Raw genomic sequence first — 13,384 nt, forward strand, 5'->3', positions numbered from 1 at the left:
CCCTCAAACATCCGCCCCCAATCTATGTTCTTCAGTTCCCGCCTAATATTGTTCTAATTAGCCTTCCCCCAATTTAGCACATTCACCCTAGGACCACTCTTATCCTTGTCCACCAGCACTTTAAAACTTACTGAATTGTGGTCACTGGGGCTGTTTAGCACAGGGCTAAATCGCTGGCTTTGAAAGCAGACCAAGGCAGGCCAGCAGCACGGTTCGATTCCCGTAACAGCCTCCCTGAACAGGCGCCGGAATGTGGCGACTAGGGGCTTTTCACAGTAACTTCATTTGAAGCCTACTTGTGACAATAAGCGATTTTCTTTCTTTCTTCTTCTTCTTCTCACTGTTCCCGAACTGCTCCCCTACTGCAACATCTACCACCTGGCCGGGCTCATTCCCCAATACCAGGTCCAGTACCGCCCCTTCCCCAGTTGGACTATCTACATATTGTTTTAAGAAGCCCTCCTGGATGCTCCTTACAAACTCCGCCCAGTCCAAGCCCCTGGCACTAAGTGAGTCCCAGTCAATATTGGGGAAGTTGAAGTCTCCCATCACCACAACCCTGTTGTTTTTACTCTTTTCCAAAATCTGTCTACCTATCTGCTCCTCTATCTCCCGCTGGCTGTTGGGAGGCCTGTAGTAAACCCCCAACATTGTGACTGCACCCTTCTTATTCCTGATCTCTACCCATATAGCCTCACTGCCCTCTGAGGTATCCTCCCGTAGTACAGCTGTGATATCCTCCCTAACCAGTAGCGCAACTCCGCCACCCCGTTTACATCCCCCTCTATCCTGCCTGAAACATCTAAATCCTGGAACTTTTAGCTGCCAATCCTGCCCTTCCCTCAACCAGGTCTCTGTAATGGCAACAACATCATAATTCCAAGTACTAATCCAAGCTCTAAGTTCATTTGCCTTTCCCGTACTGGTGGCATTTTCATGTAGGACACGGGTCTCAATGGCAGTCGCTAGGGTGAGTTGCTTAATTTTGAGGAGCTGCTGACGCAGGGGGTCCGACAGAACACCAAGTACGATCTGGTCGCGTATCATGGAGTCGGAGGTGGGCCCGTAGCCGCAGGACTGCGCAAGGATGCGGAGATGTGTTAAAAAAGATTGGAAAGGCTCGTCCTTACCCTGCAAGCGCTGCTGGAACAGATATCTTTCGAAGCTTTCATCGACCTCTATGCTGAAGTGGTTGGCGAATTTGAGGAGAACCGTCTTGTACTTTGTCTTGTCCTCGTCGTCTGCGAATGTGAGGGAGTTGAAGATGTGGATGGCGTGTTGCCCGGCCGTGGAGAGGAGCAGAGCAATCTTCCTGGTGTCCGAGGCATTCGCACTGTCCGTGGCTTCGAGGAAGAGCTGGAAACGCTGTTTAAAAATCTTCCAATCGACCCCGAGATTGCCGGCGATGCGGAGCGGTGGCGGGGGGCTGATGTTCTCCATACTTCAGGATGCCGGAATGCTGATTAGTTGCAGGTGGGTCTCAGAAGTGCTAGTATGCAACCACTCCTTGTACCATGATGTGTTGGGTGTTCTGGATCACAAACAGGTCACCAACACTGGAAGTGGTGCAACTCTATTTTATTATAAGGTTAACTATATTAACATACTTGAACTGTGGGTAAATGCGATACCAGCTTTAACTGTTGACCCTTGCCTAGTCCCAACCAGTCGATGCACTCAGCACATGGTGAATGTCTGTGTTGCAGGCTGTGAGCTCTGTGCTCCGAGCTGGCTGCTACTAGAATGAGCAGGAACTCTCCTGTCCCCTGTCTTTATAGTGCGTGTGCTCTCACTGGTGATTGGCTGCGGTGTTGTGTATGCTGATTGGTCCCACTGCATGTCCATCAGTGTGTGTGTGTGTCTGCACCATAATATACTGGTGTATATTATGACAGGGCGGAGTCTCATTGGCGAGGCCGGCATTTATTGGCCACCCTAGTTGTTCTTGAGATGGTGGTGCGAGCTTCGGCCTTGAACCACTGCAGTGCGTGTGGTGCAAGGAGACCCACAGTGCTGTTTGGGAGAGAGTTCCAGGACTTTGACCCTGTAACATTGAAGGAATGCTGATATATTTCCATCTGAAGATGGTGCGTGCTGCCCTTGTCCTTCTAGATAGTCGAGGTCACGGGTTTGGGATTTTCCGCATTTAGGCTCCAGATTTCCCTAACTGGGGTCCAATATGGAATTAATCGTTAGAAACAACAAACTACAAAATCAGACTATCTGGAGAAAATAATTTCATGTGAATACGAATAAAGTTTTAAAATGAAAGCATATTCATACAATTGTTTGGATTCTTTATACATCCATCAATCTCTTTTGAAGGTATCAAAGTACAGAGTTTAAACAATAATGGTCCTTCAAACCTGGAAGTCCTTGATGCTGTGGCAGTGTGGCACAGTCGGAATTCAGACAGCTGTAACAGGAGACATTGAACACTGCTCCAAATCATTTGACTCACCGAAGCAGTCAGAGCAACCATCCAGCAGCTGGAGTCATGTCGCAGAAACACCCACCAAGTATCTGGAGTTGGGAACAGCCACTTTGGGAAGCTGAGACCATGGGCGGGGTACTCCATTGCCCAATGCCGAAATCAGGCCCGGCGCCGGTTTGACGCCGGTCAGCCATGCTCCGCCCCCTCGGAAGTGGCATCATCACGTTGCGCGTCGCGTGCCGTTGCAATGGCATCGGCGCGTCACCGGCCGCCCCTCCTGCGTTGCTCCACCCCGATGGGCCGAGTTTCCGACAGAGTGGGACACGTGTGGTCTCAGCCGTGTGTCCACGCTCCCACACTCAGCCGGGATCTGTGTTGCTGGCCGGGGGGGGTTTCCGCGAGGGCTGTGGGGTCGCGGATGGCTGGTCAGGTCCGTGCACAGCCAGCGCCTTGATGTATGGGGTGACCGCTGCACCGCTCCCGGAATCGGTGAGGGGACGGCGACGATTTTTTGGTCGTAAAAGACCACACATGCCCGGCTGGCATTGGCTGTTTGCCGCTGAAACGGAGAATCCAACTGACTTTGCGAAGGGAATCTTTACAAATTAACACTTCCTGGTCAACTCAGAACAGAGCTGAAAGGGCAAAAACTTTAGTGTTGCTGAGACATTGGGCTGGATTCCCCCCGCGCCCCCCCACCCCCCCCCCCCGCACCCCAGGACGCCACGGGCGAGCTGCGGACAATGGAAAAGTCCATTGACCTCAGGCGGCATTGTCCGGTCTCCAGGTGAATCCGACACGAGACGGACACGGCCGGAGAATCCCACCCAAGGTGGACACGGCTGGAGAATCCTGTCCGCGGCGGACACGGCCGGAGAATCCCACTGGAGACGGACACGGCCGGAGAATCACGCCCGAGGCGGACACGGCCGGAGAATCCCGCCCGAGGTGGACACGGCCGGAGAATCCTGTCCGAGGTGGACACGGCCGGAGAATCCTGCCCGAGACGGACACGGCCGGAGAATCCCGCCCGAGGTGGACACGGCCGGAGAATCCTGCCCGAGACGGACACGGCCGGAGAATCCCGCCCGAGCTGGACACGGCCGGAGAATCCTGCCCGAGATGGACAGGGCCGGAGAATCCTGCCCGAGACGGATACGGCCGGAGAATCCCGCCCGAGACGGACACGGCCGGAGAATCCTGCCCGAGATGGACAGGGCCGGAGAATCCTGCCCGAGACGGATACGGCCGGAGAATCCCGCCCGAGACGGACACGGCCGGAGAATCCTGCCCAAGACGGACACGGCCGGAGAATCCCACTCGAGGTGGACACGGCCGGAGAATCCTGCCCGAGGTGGACAGGGCCGGAGAATCCTGCCCGAGATGGACAGGGCCGGAGAATCCTGCCCAAGATGGACACGGCCGGAGAATCCTGCCCAAGATGGACACGGCCGGAGAATCCTGCCCGATGCGGACACGGCCGGAGAATCCCGCCTGAGACGGACACGGCCGGAGAATCCCGTCCGAGACGGACACGGCCGGAGAATTCAGCCCGAGACGGACACGGCCGGAGAATCCCGCCCGGGGCGGACACGGCCGGAGAATCGTGCCCGAGGCAGACGCAGCCGGAGAATCCCGTCCGAGACGGACACGGCCGGAGAATACTGCCCGAGCCGGACACGGCCGGAGAATCGTGCCCGATGCGGACACGGCCGGAGAATCCCGCCCGAGACGGACACGGCCGGAGAATCCCGCCCGAGACGGACACGGCCGGAGAATCCTGTCCGAGACGGACACGGCCGGAGAATCCTGTCCGAGGTGGACACGGCCGGAGAATGCCGGCTGAGACGGACACGGCCGGAGAATCCCGCCCGAGGTGGACACGGCCGGAGAATCCCGTCCGAGGCGGACACGGCCGGAGAATCCCGCCCGAGACGGACACGGCTGGAGAATCCTGCCCGAGACGGACACGGCCGGAGAATCCCGCCCGAGACGGACACGGCCGGAGAATCCCGCCCGAGACGGACACGGCCGGAGAATCCCGCCCGAGGCGGACACGGCCGGAGAATCCTGCCCGAGACGGACACGGCCGGAGAATCCCGCCCGAGACGGACACGGCCGGAGAATCCCGCCCGAGACGGACACGGCCGGAGAATCCTGCCCGAGACGGACACGGCCGGAGAATCTCGCCCGAGACGGACACGGCCGGAGAATCCCACTGGAGACGGACACGGCCGGAGAATCCTGCCCGAGACGGACACGGCCGGAGAATCCCGCCCGAGGTGGACACGGCCGGAGAATCCTGCCCGAGACGGACACGGCCGGAGAATCCTGCCCGAGATGGACAGGGCCGGAGAATCCTGCCCGAGACGGACACGGCCGGAGAATCCTGCCCAAGACGGACACGGCCGGAGAATCCCACTCGAGGTGGACACGGCCGGAGAATCCTGCCCGAGATGGACAGGGCCGGAGAATCCTGCCCGAGACGGACACGGCCGGAGAATCCCGCCCGAGACGGATACGGCCGGAGAATCCCGCCCGAGACGGACACGGCCGGAGAATCCTGCCCGAGACGGATACGGCCGGAGAATCCCGCCCGAGACGGACACGGCCGGAGAATCCTGCCCAAGACGGACACGGCCGGAGAATCCCACTCGAGGTGGACACGGCCGGAGAATCCTGCCCGAGGTGGACACGGCCGGAGAATCCCACTCGAGGTGGACACGGCCGGAGAATCCAGCCCGAGACGGACACGGCCGGAGAATCCCGTCCGAGACGGACACGGCCGGAGAATCCCGCCCGAGACGGACACGGCCGGAGAATCCTGCCCGAGACGGACACGGCCGGAGAATCCCGCCCGAGACGGACACGGCCAGAGAATCCCGCCCGAGACGGACACGGCCGGAGAATCCCACCCGAGCCGGACACGGCCGGAGAATCCCGCCCGAGAAGGACATGGCCGGAGAATCCCACTGGAGACGGACACGGCCGGAGAATCCCGCCCAGGGCGGACACGGCCGGAGAATCCCGCCCGAGATGGACAGGGCCGGAGAATCCCGCCCAAGACGGACACGGCCGGAGAATCCCGTCGGGGACGGACACAGCCGGAAAATCCCGCCCGAGACGGACACGGCCGGAGAATCCTGCCCGAGATGGACAGGGCCGGAGAATCCTGCCCGAGATGGACAGGGCCGGAGAATCCCGCCCAAGACGGACACGGCCGGAGAATCCCACTCGAGGTGGACACAGCCGGAGAATCCTGCCCGAGGTGGACACGGCCGGAGAATCCCACTGGAGACGGACACGGCCGGAGAATCCTGCCCGAGATGGACAGGGCCGGAGAATCCCGCCCAAGACGGACACGGCCGGAGAATCCCGCCCGAGACGGACACGGCCGGAGAATCCTGCCCGAGACGGACACGGCCGGAGAATCCCGCCCGAGACGGACACGGCCGGAGAATCCCGCCCGAGACGGACACGGCCGGAGAATCCTGTCCGAGACGGACACGGTCGGAGAATCCCGCCCGAGCCGGACACGGCCGGAGAATCCCGCCCGAGACGGACATGGCCGGAGAATCCCACTGGAGACGGACACGGCCGGAGAATCCCGCCAAGGGCGGACACGGCCGGAGAATCCCACTGGAGACGGACACGGCTGGAGAATCCCGCCCGAGATGGACACGGCCGGAGAATCCCGTCGGGGACGGACACAGCCGGAAAATCCCGTCCGAGACGGACACGGCTGGAGAATCCCGCCCAAGCCTGACACGGCCGGAAAATCCCGTCCGAGACGGACACGGCCGGAGAATCCCGCCCAAGCCTGACACGGCCAGAGAATCCCGTCCGAGACGGACACGGCCGGAGAATCCCGTCCGAGGCGGCCACGGCCAGAGAATCCCGACCGAGACGGACACGGCCGGAGAATCCTGTCCGAGACGGACACGGCCGGAGAATCCCGTCCGAGGCGGACACGGCCAATGAATCCCGCCCGAGACGGACACGGCCGGAGTATCCCGCCCGAGGTGGACACGGCCGGAGAATCCTGTCCGAGACGGACACGGCCGGAGAATCCCGCCCGAGGTGGACACGGCCGGAGAATCCCGCCCGAGCCGGACACGGCCGGAGAATCCCGCCCGAGACGGACACGGCCGGAGAATCCTGCCTGAGACGGACACGGCCGGAGAATCCCGCCCGAGATGGATACGGCCGGAGAATCCCGCCCGAGACGGACACGGCCGGAGAATCCCGCCCGAGACGGACACGGCCGGAGAATCCCGCCCGAGACGGACACGGCCGGAGAATCCCGCCCGAGACGGACACGGCCGGAGAATCCCGCCCGAGACGGACACGGCCGGAGAATCCCGCCCGAGCCGGACACGGCCGGAGAATCCCGCCCGAGACGGACATGGCCGGAGAATCCACTGGAGACGGACACGGCCAGAGAATCCCGCCCAGGGCGGACACGGCCGGAGAATCCCACTGGAGACGGACACGGCTGGAGAATCCCGCCCGAGATGGACACGGCCGGAGAATCCCGTCGGGGACGGACACAGCCGGAAAATCCCGTCCGAGACGGACACGGCTGGAGAATCCCGCCCAAGCCTGACACGGCCGGAAAATCCCGTCCGAGACGGACACGGCCAGAGAATCCCGTCCGAGACGGACACGGCCGGAGAATCCCGTCCGAGACGGACACGGCCGGAGAATCCTGTCCGAGACGGACACGGCCGGAGAATCCTGTCCGAGACGGACACGGCCAATGAATCCCGCCCGAGACGGACACGGCCGGAGTATCCCGCCCGAGGTGGACACGGCCGGAGAATCCTGTCCGAGACGGACACGGCCGGAGAATCCCGCCTGAGGTGGACACGGCCGGAGAATCCCGCCCGAGCCGGACACGGCCGGAGAATCCCGCCCGAGACGGACATGGCCGGAGAATCCCGTCCGAGACGGACACGGCCGGAGAATCCCACTGGAGACGGACACGGCCGGAGAATCCCGCCCAGGGCGGACACGGCCGGAGAATCCCACTGGAGACGGACACGGCTGGAGAATCCCGCCCGAGATGGACACGGCCGGAGAATCCCGTCGGGGACGGACACAGCCGGAAAATCCCGCCCGAGACGGACACGGCCGGAGAATCCCGCCCGAGACGGACACGGCCGGAGAATCCTGCCCAAGACGGACACGGCCGGAGAATCCCACTCGAGGTGGACACAGCCGGAGAATCCTGCCCGAGGTGGACACGGCCGGAGAATCCCACTGGAGACGGACACGGCCGGAGAATCCCGCTCGAGGTGGACACGGCCGGAGAATCCCGCCCGAGATGGACAGGGCCGGAAAATCCTGCCTGAGACGGACACGGCCGGAGAATCCCGCCCGAGACAGACACGGCCGGAGAATCCCGCCCGAGACGGACACGGCCGGAGAATCCTGCCCGAGACGGACACGGCCGGAGAATCCCGCCCGAGACGGACACGGCCGGAGAATCCCGCCCGAGACGGACACGGCCGGAGAATCCCGCCCGAGCCGGACACGGCCGGAGAATCCCGCCCGAGACGGACATGGCCGGAGAATCCCACTGGAGACGGACATGGCCGGAGAATCCCACTGGAGACGGACATGGCCGGAGAATCCCACTGGAGACGGACACGGCCGGAGAATCCCGCCCAGGGCGGACACGGCCGGAGAATCCCACTGGAGACGGACACGGCTGGAGAATCCCGCCCGAGATGGACACGGCCGGAGAATCCCGTCGGGGACGGACACAGCCGGAAAATCCCGTCCGAGACGGACACGGCTGGAGAATCCCGCCCAAGCCTGACACGGCCGGAAAATCCCGTCCGAGACGGACACGGCCGGAGAATCCCGACCGAGCCGGACACGGTCGGAGAATCCCACTGGAGACGGACACGGCCGGAGTATCCCGCCCGAGGTGGACACGGCCGGAGAATCCCGCCCGAGACGGACACGGCCGGAGAATCCCACCCAGGGCGGACACGGCCGGAGAATCCCGTCCGAGACGGACACGGCCGGAGAATCCCGTCCGAGGCGGACACGGCCAGAGAATCCCGTCCGAGACGGACACGGCCGGAGAATCCCGTCCGAGGCGGACACGGCCAGAGAATCCCGTCCGAGACGGACACGGCCGGAGAATCCTGTCCGAGACGGACACGGCCGGAGAATCCTGTCCGAGACGGACACGGCCAATGAATCCCGCCCGAGACGGACACGGCCGGAGTATCCCGCCCGAGGTGGACACGGCCGGAGAATCCTGTCCGAGACGGACACGGCCGGTGAATCCCGCCCGAGGTGGACACGGCCGGAGAATCCCGCCCGAGCCGGACACGGCCGGAGAATCCCGCCCGAGACGGACACGGCCGGAGAATCCTGCCCGGGATGGACACGGCCGGAGTATCCCGCCCGAGGTGGACACGGCCGGAGAATCCTGTCCGAGACGGACACGGCCGGTGAATCCCGCCCGAGGCAGACACGGCCAGAGAATCCCGCCCGAGACGGACACGGCCGGAGAATCCCGCCCGAGGTGGACACGGCCGGAGAATCCTGTCCGAGACGGACACGGCCGGTGAATCCCGCCCGAGGCAGACACGGCCGGAGAATCCCGCCCGAGACGGACACGGCCGGAGAATCCTGTCCGAGGTGGACACGGCCGGAGAATCCCGTCCGAGGCGGACACGGCCGGAGAATCCCGCCCGAGACGGACACGGCCGGAGAATCCTGCCCGGGATGGACACGGCCGGAGTATCCCGCCCGAGGTGGACACGGCCGGAGAATCCCGTCCGAGGCGGACACGGCCGGAGAATCCCGCCCGAGACGGACACGGCCGGAGAATCCCGCCCGAGACGGACACGGTCGGAGAATCCCACTGGAGACGGACACGGCAGGAGAATCCCGCCCGAGACGGACACGGTCGGAGAATCCCGCCCGAGACGGACATGGCAGGAGAATCCCGCCCGAGACGGACATGGCCGGAGAATCCCGCCCGAGACGGACATGGCCGGAGAATCCCGCCCGAGACGGACATGGCAGGAGAATCCCGCCCGAGACGGACACGGCCGGAGAATCCCGCCCGAGACGGACACGGTCGGAGAATCCCACTGGAGACGGACACGGCAGGAGAATCCCGCCCGAGACGGACACGGTCGGAGAATCCCACTGGAGACGGACACGGCAGGAGAATCCCGCCCGAGACGGACATGGCCGGAGAATCCCGCCCGAGACGGACACGGCCGGAGAATCCTGCCCGGGATGGACACGGCCGGAGTATCCCGCCCGAGGTGGACACGGCCGGAGAATCCCGTCCGAGGCGGACACGGCCGGAGAATCCCGCCCGAGACGGACACGGCCGGAGAATCCCGCCCGAGACGGACACGGTCGGAGAATCCCACTGGAGACGGACACGGCAGGAGAATCCCGCCCGAGACGGACACGGCCGGAGAATCCCGCCCGAGACGGACATGGCCGGAGAATCCCACTGGAGACGGACACGGCCGGAGAATCGTGCCCGATGCGGACACGGCCGGAGAATCCCGCCCGAGACGGACACGGCCGGAGAATCCCGCCCGAGACGGACACGGCCGGAGAATCCTGTCCGAGACGGACACGGCCGGAGAATGCCGCCCGAGACGGACACGGCCGGAGAATCCTGTCCGAGGTGGACACGGCCGGAGAATGCCGGCTGAGACGGACACGGCCGGAGAATCCCGCCCGAGGTGGACACGGCCGGAGAATCCCGTCCGAGGCGGACACGGCCGGAGAATCCCGCCCGAGACGGACACGGCTGGAGAATCCTGCCTGAGGCGGACACGGCCGGAGAATCCCGCCCGGGACGGACACGGTTGGAGAATCCCGCCCGAGACGGACACGGCCGGAGAATCCCGCCCGGGACGGACACGGTTGGAGAATCCCGCCCGAGACGGACACGGCCGGAGAATCCCGCCCGAGACGGACACGGCCGGAGAATCCCGCCCGAGACGGACACGGCCGGAGAATCCCGCCCGGGACGGACACGGTTGGAGAATCCCGCTCGAGGTGGACACGGCCGGAGAATCCCGCCCGAGACGGACACGGCCGGAGAATCCCGCCCGAGACGGACACGGCCGGAGAATCCTGCCCGAGACGGACACGGCCGGAGAATCTCGCCCGAGACGGACACGGCCGGAGAATCCCACTGGAGACGGACACGGCCGGAGAATCCTGCCCGAGACGGATACGGCCGGAGAATCCCGCCCGAGACGGACACGGCCGGAGAATCCTGCCCAAGACGGACACGGCCGGAGAATCCCACTCGAGGTGGACACGGCCGGAGAATCCTGCCCGAGGTGGACACGGCCGGAGAATCCCACTGGAGACGGACACGGCCGGAGAATCCCGCTCGAGGTGGACACGGCCGGAGAATCCCGCCCGAGATGGACAGGGCCGGAGAATCCCGTCCGAGACGGACACGGCCGGAGAATCCCGCCCGAGACGGACACGGCCGGAGAATCCTGCCCGAGACGGACACGGCCGGAGAATCCCGCCCGAGACGGACACGGCCAGAGAATCCCGCCCGAGACGGACACGGCCGGAGAATCCCACCCGAGCCGGACACTGCCGGAGAATCCCGTCTGAGAAGGACATGGCCGGAGAATCCCACTGGAGACGGACACGGCCGGAGAATCCCGCCCAGGGCGGACACGGCCGGAGAATCCCACTGGAGACGGACACGGCTGGAGAATCCCGCCCGAGACGGACACGGCCGGAGAATCCTGCCCGAGATGGACACGGCCGGAGAATCCTGCCCGAGACGGACACGGCCGGAGAATCCTGCCCGAGATGGACAGGGCCGGAGAATCCCACTGGAGACGGACACGGCCGGAGAATCCCGTCGGGGACGGACACAGCCGGAAAATCCCGCCCGAGACGGACACGGCCGGAGAATCCTGCCCGAGATGGACAGGGCCGGAGAATCCTGCCCGAGATGGACACGGCCGGAGAATCCCACTGGAGACGGACACGGCCGGAGAATCCTGCCCGAGATGGACAGGGCCGGAGAATCCCACTGGAGACGGACACGGCCGGAGAATCCTGCCCGAGATGGACAGGGCCGGAGAATCCTGCCTGAGACGGACACGGCCGGAGAATCCCGCCCGAGACGGACACGGCCGGAGAATCCCGCCCGAGACGGACACGGCCGGAGAATCCTGCCCGAGACGGACACGGCCGGAGAATCCCGCCCGAGACGGACACGGCCGGAGAATCCCGCCCGAGACGGACACGGCCGGAGAATCCCGCCCGAGCCGGACACGGCCGGAGAATCCCGCCCGAGACGGACATGGCCGGAGAATCCCGCCCGAGACGGACATGGCCGGAGAATCCCACTGGAGACGGACACGGCCGGAGAATCCCGCCAAGGGCGGACACGGCCGGAGAATCCCACTGGAGACGGACACGGCTGGAGAATCCCGCCCGAGATGGACACGGCCGGAGAATCCCGTCGGGGACGGACACAGCCGGAAAATCCCGTCCGAGACGGACACGGCTGGAGAATCCCGCCCAAGCCTGACACGGCCGGAAAATCCCGTCCGAGACGGACACGGCCGGAGAATCCCGACCGAGGTGGACACGGCCGGAGAATCCCGTCCGAGACGGACACGGCCGGAGAATCCCGCCCGAGACGGACACGGCCGGAGAATCCCGTCCGAGGCGGACACGGCCAGAGAATCCCGTCCGAGGCGGACACGGCCAGAGAATCCCGTCCGAGACGGACACGGCCGGAGAATCCCGTCCGAGGCGGCCACGGCCAGAGAATCCCGACCGAGACGGACACGGCCGGAGAATCCTGTCCGAGACGGACACGGCCGGAGAATCCTGTCCGAGACGGACACGGCCAATGAATCCCGCCCGAGACGGACACGGCCGGAGTATCCCGCCCGAGGTGGACACGGCCGGAGAATCCTGTCCGAGACGGACACGGCCGGAGAATCCCGCCCGAGGTGGACACGGCCGGAGAATCCCGCCCGAGGTGGACACGGCCGGAGAATCCCGCCCGAGATGGACAGGGCCGGAGAATCCTGTCCGAGACGGACACGGCCGGAGAATCCCGCCCGAGACGGACACGGCCGGAGAATCCCGCCCGAGACGGACACGGCCGGAGAATCCTGCCCGAGACGGACACGGCCGGAGAATCCCGCCCGAGACGGACACGGCCGGAGAATCCCGCCCGAGACGGACACGGCCGGAGAATCCCGCCCGAGCCGGACACGGCCGGAGAATCCCGCCCGAGACGGACATGGCCGGAGAATCCACTGGAGACGGACACGGCCAGAGAATCCCGCCCAGGGCGGACACGGCCGGAGAATCCCACTGGAGACGGACACGGCTGGAGAATCCCGCCCGAGATGGACACGGCCGGAGAATCCCGTCGGGGACGGACACAGCCGGAAAATCCCGTCCGAGACGGACACGGCCGGAGAATCCCGACCGAGCCGGACACGGTCGGAGAATCCCACTGGAGACGGACACGGCCGGAGTATCCCGCCCGAGGTGGACACGGCCGGAGAATCCCGCCCGAGACGGACACGGCCGGAGAATCCCACCCAGGGCGGACACGGCCGGAGAATCCCATCCGAGGCGGACACGGCCAGAGAATCCCGTCCGAGACGGACACGGCCGGAGAATCCCGTCCGAGGCGGACACGGCCAGAGAATCCCGTCCGAGACGGACACGGCCGGAGAATCCCGTCCGAGGGGGACACGGCCAGAGAATCCCGTCCGAGACGGACACGGCCGGAGAATCCTGTCCGAGACGGACACGGCCGGAGAATCCTGTCCGAGACGGACACGGCCAATGAATCCCGCCCGAGACGGACACGGCCGGAGTATCCCGCCCGAGGTGGACACGGCCGGAGAATCCTGTCCGAGACGGACACGGCCGGAGAATCCCGCCTGA

The sequence above is a fragment of the Scyliorhinus torazame genome, chromosome 10 (assembly GCF_047496885.1).
Source record: "Scyliorhinus torazame isolate Kashiwa2021f chromosome 10, sScyTor2.1, whole genome shotgun sequence".
In the NCBI taxonomy this organism is placed as follows: domain Eukaryota; kingdom Metazoa; phylum Chordata; class Chondrichthyes; order Carcharhiniformes; family Scyliorhinidae; genus Scyliorhinus; species Scyliorhinus torazame.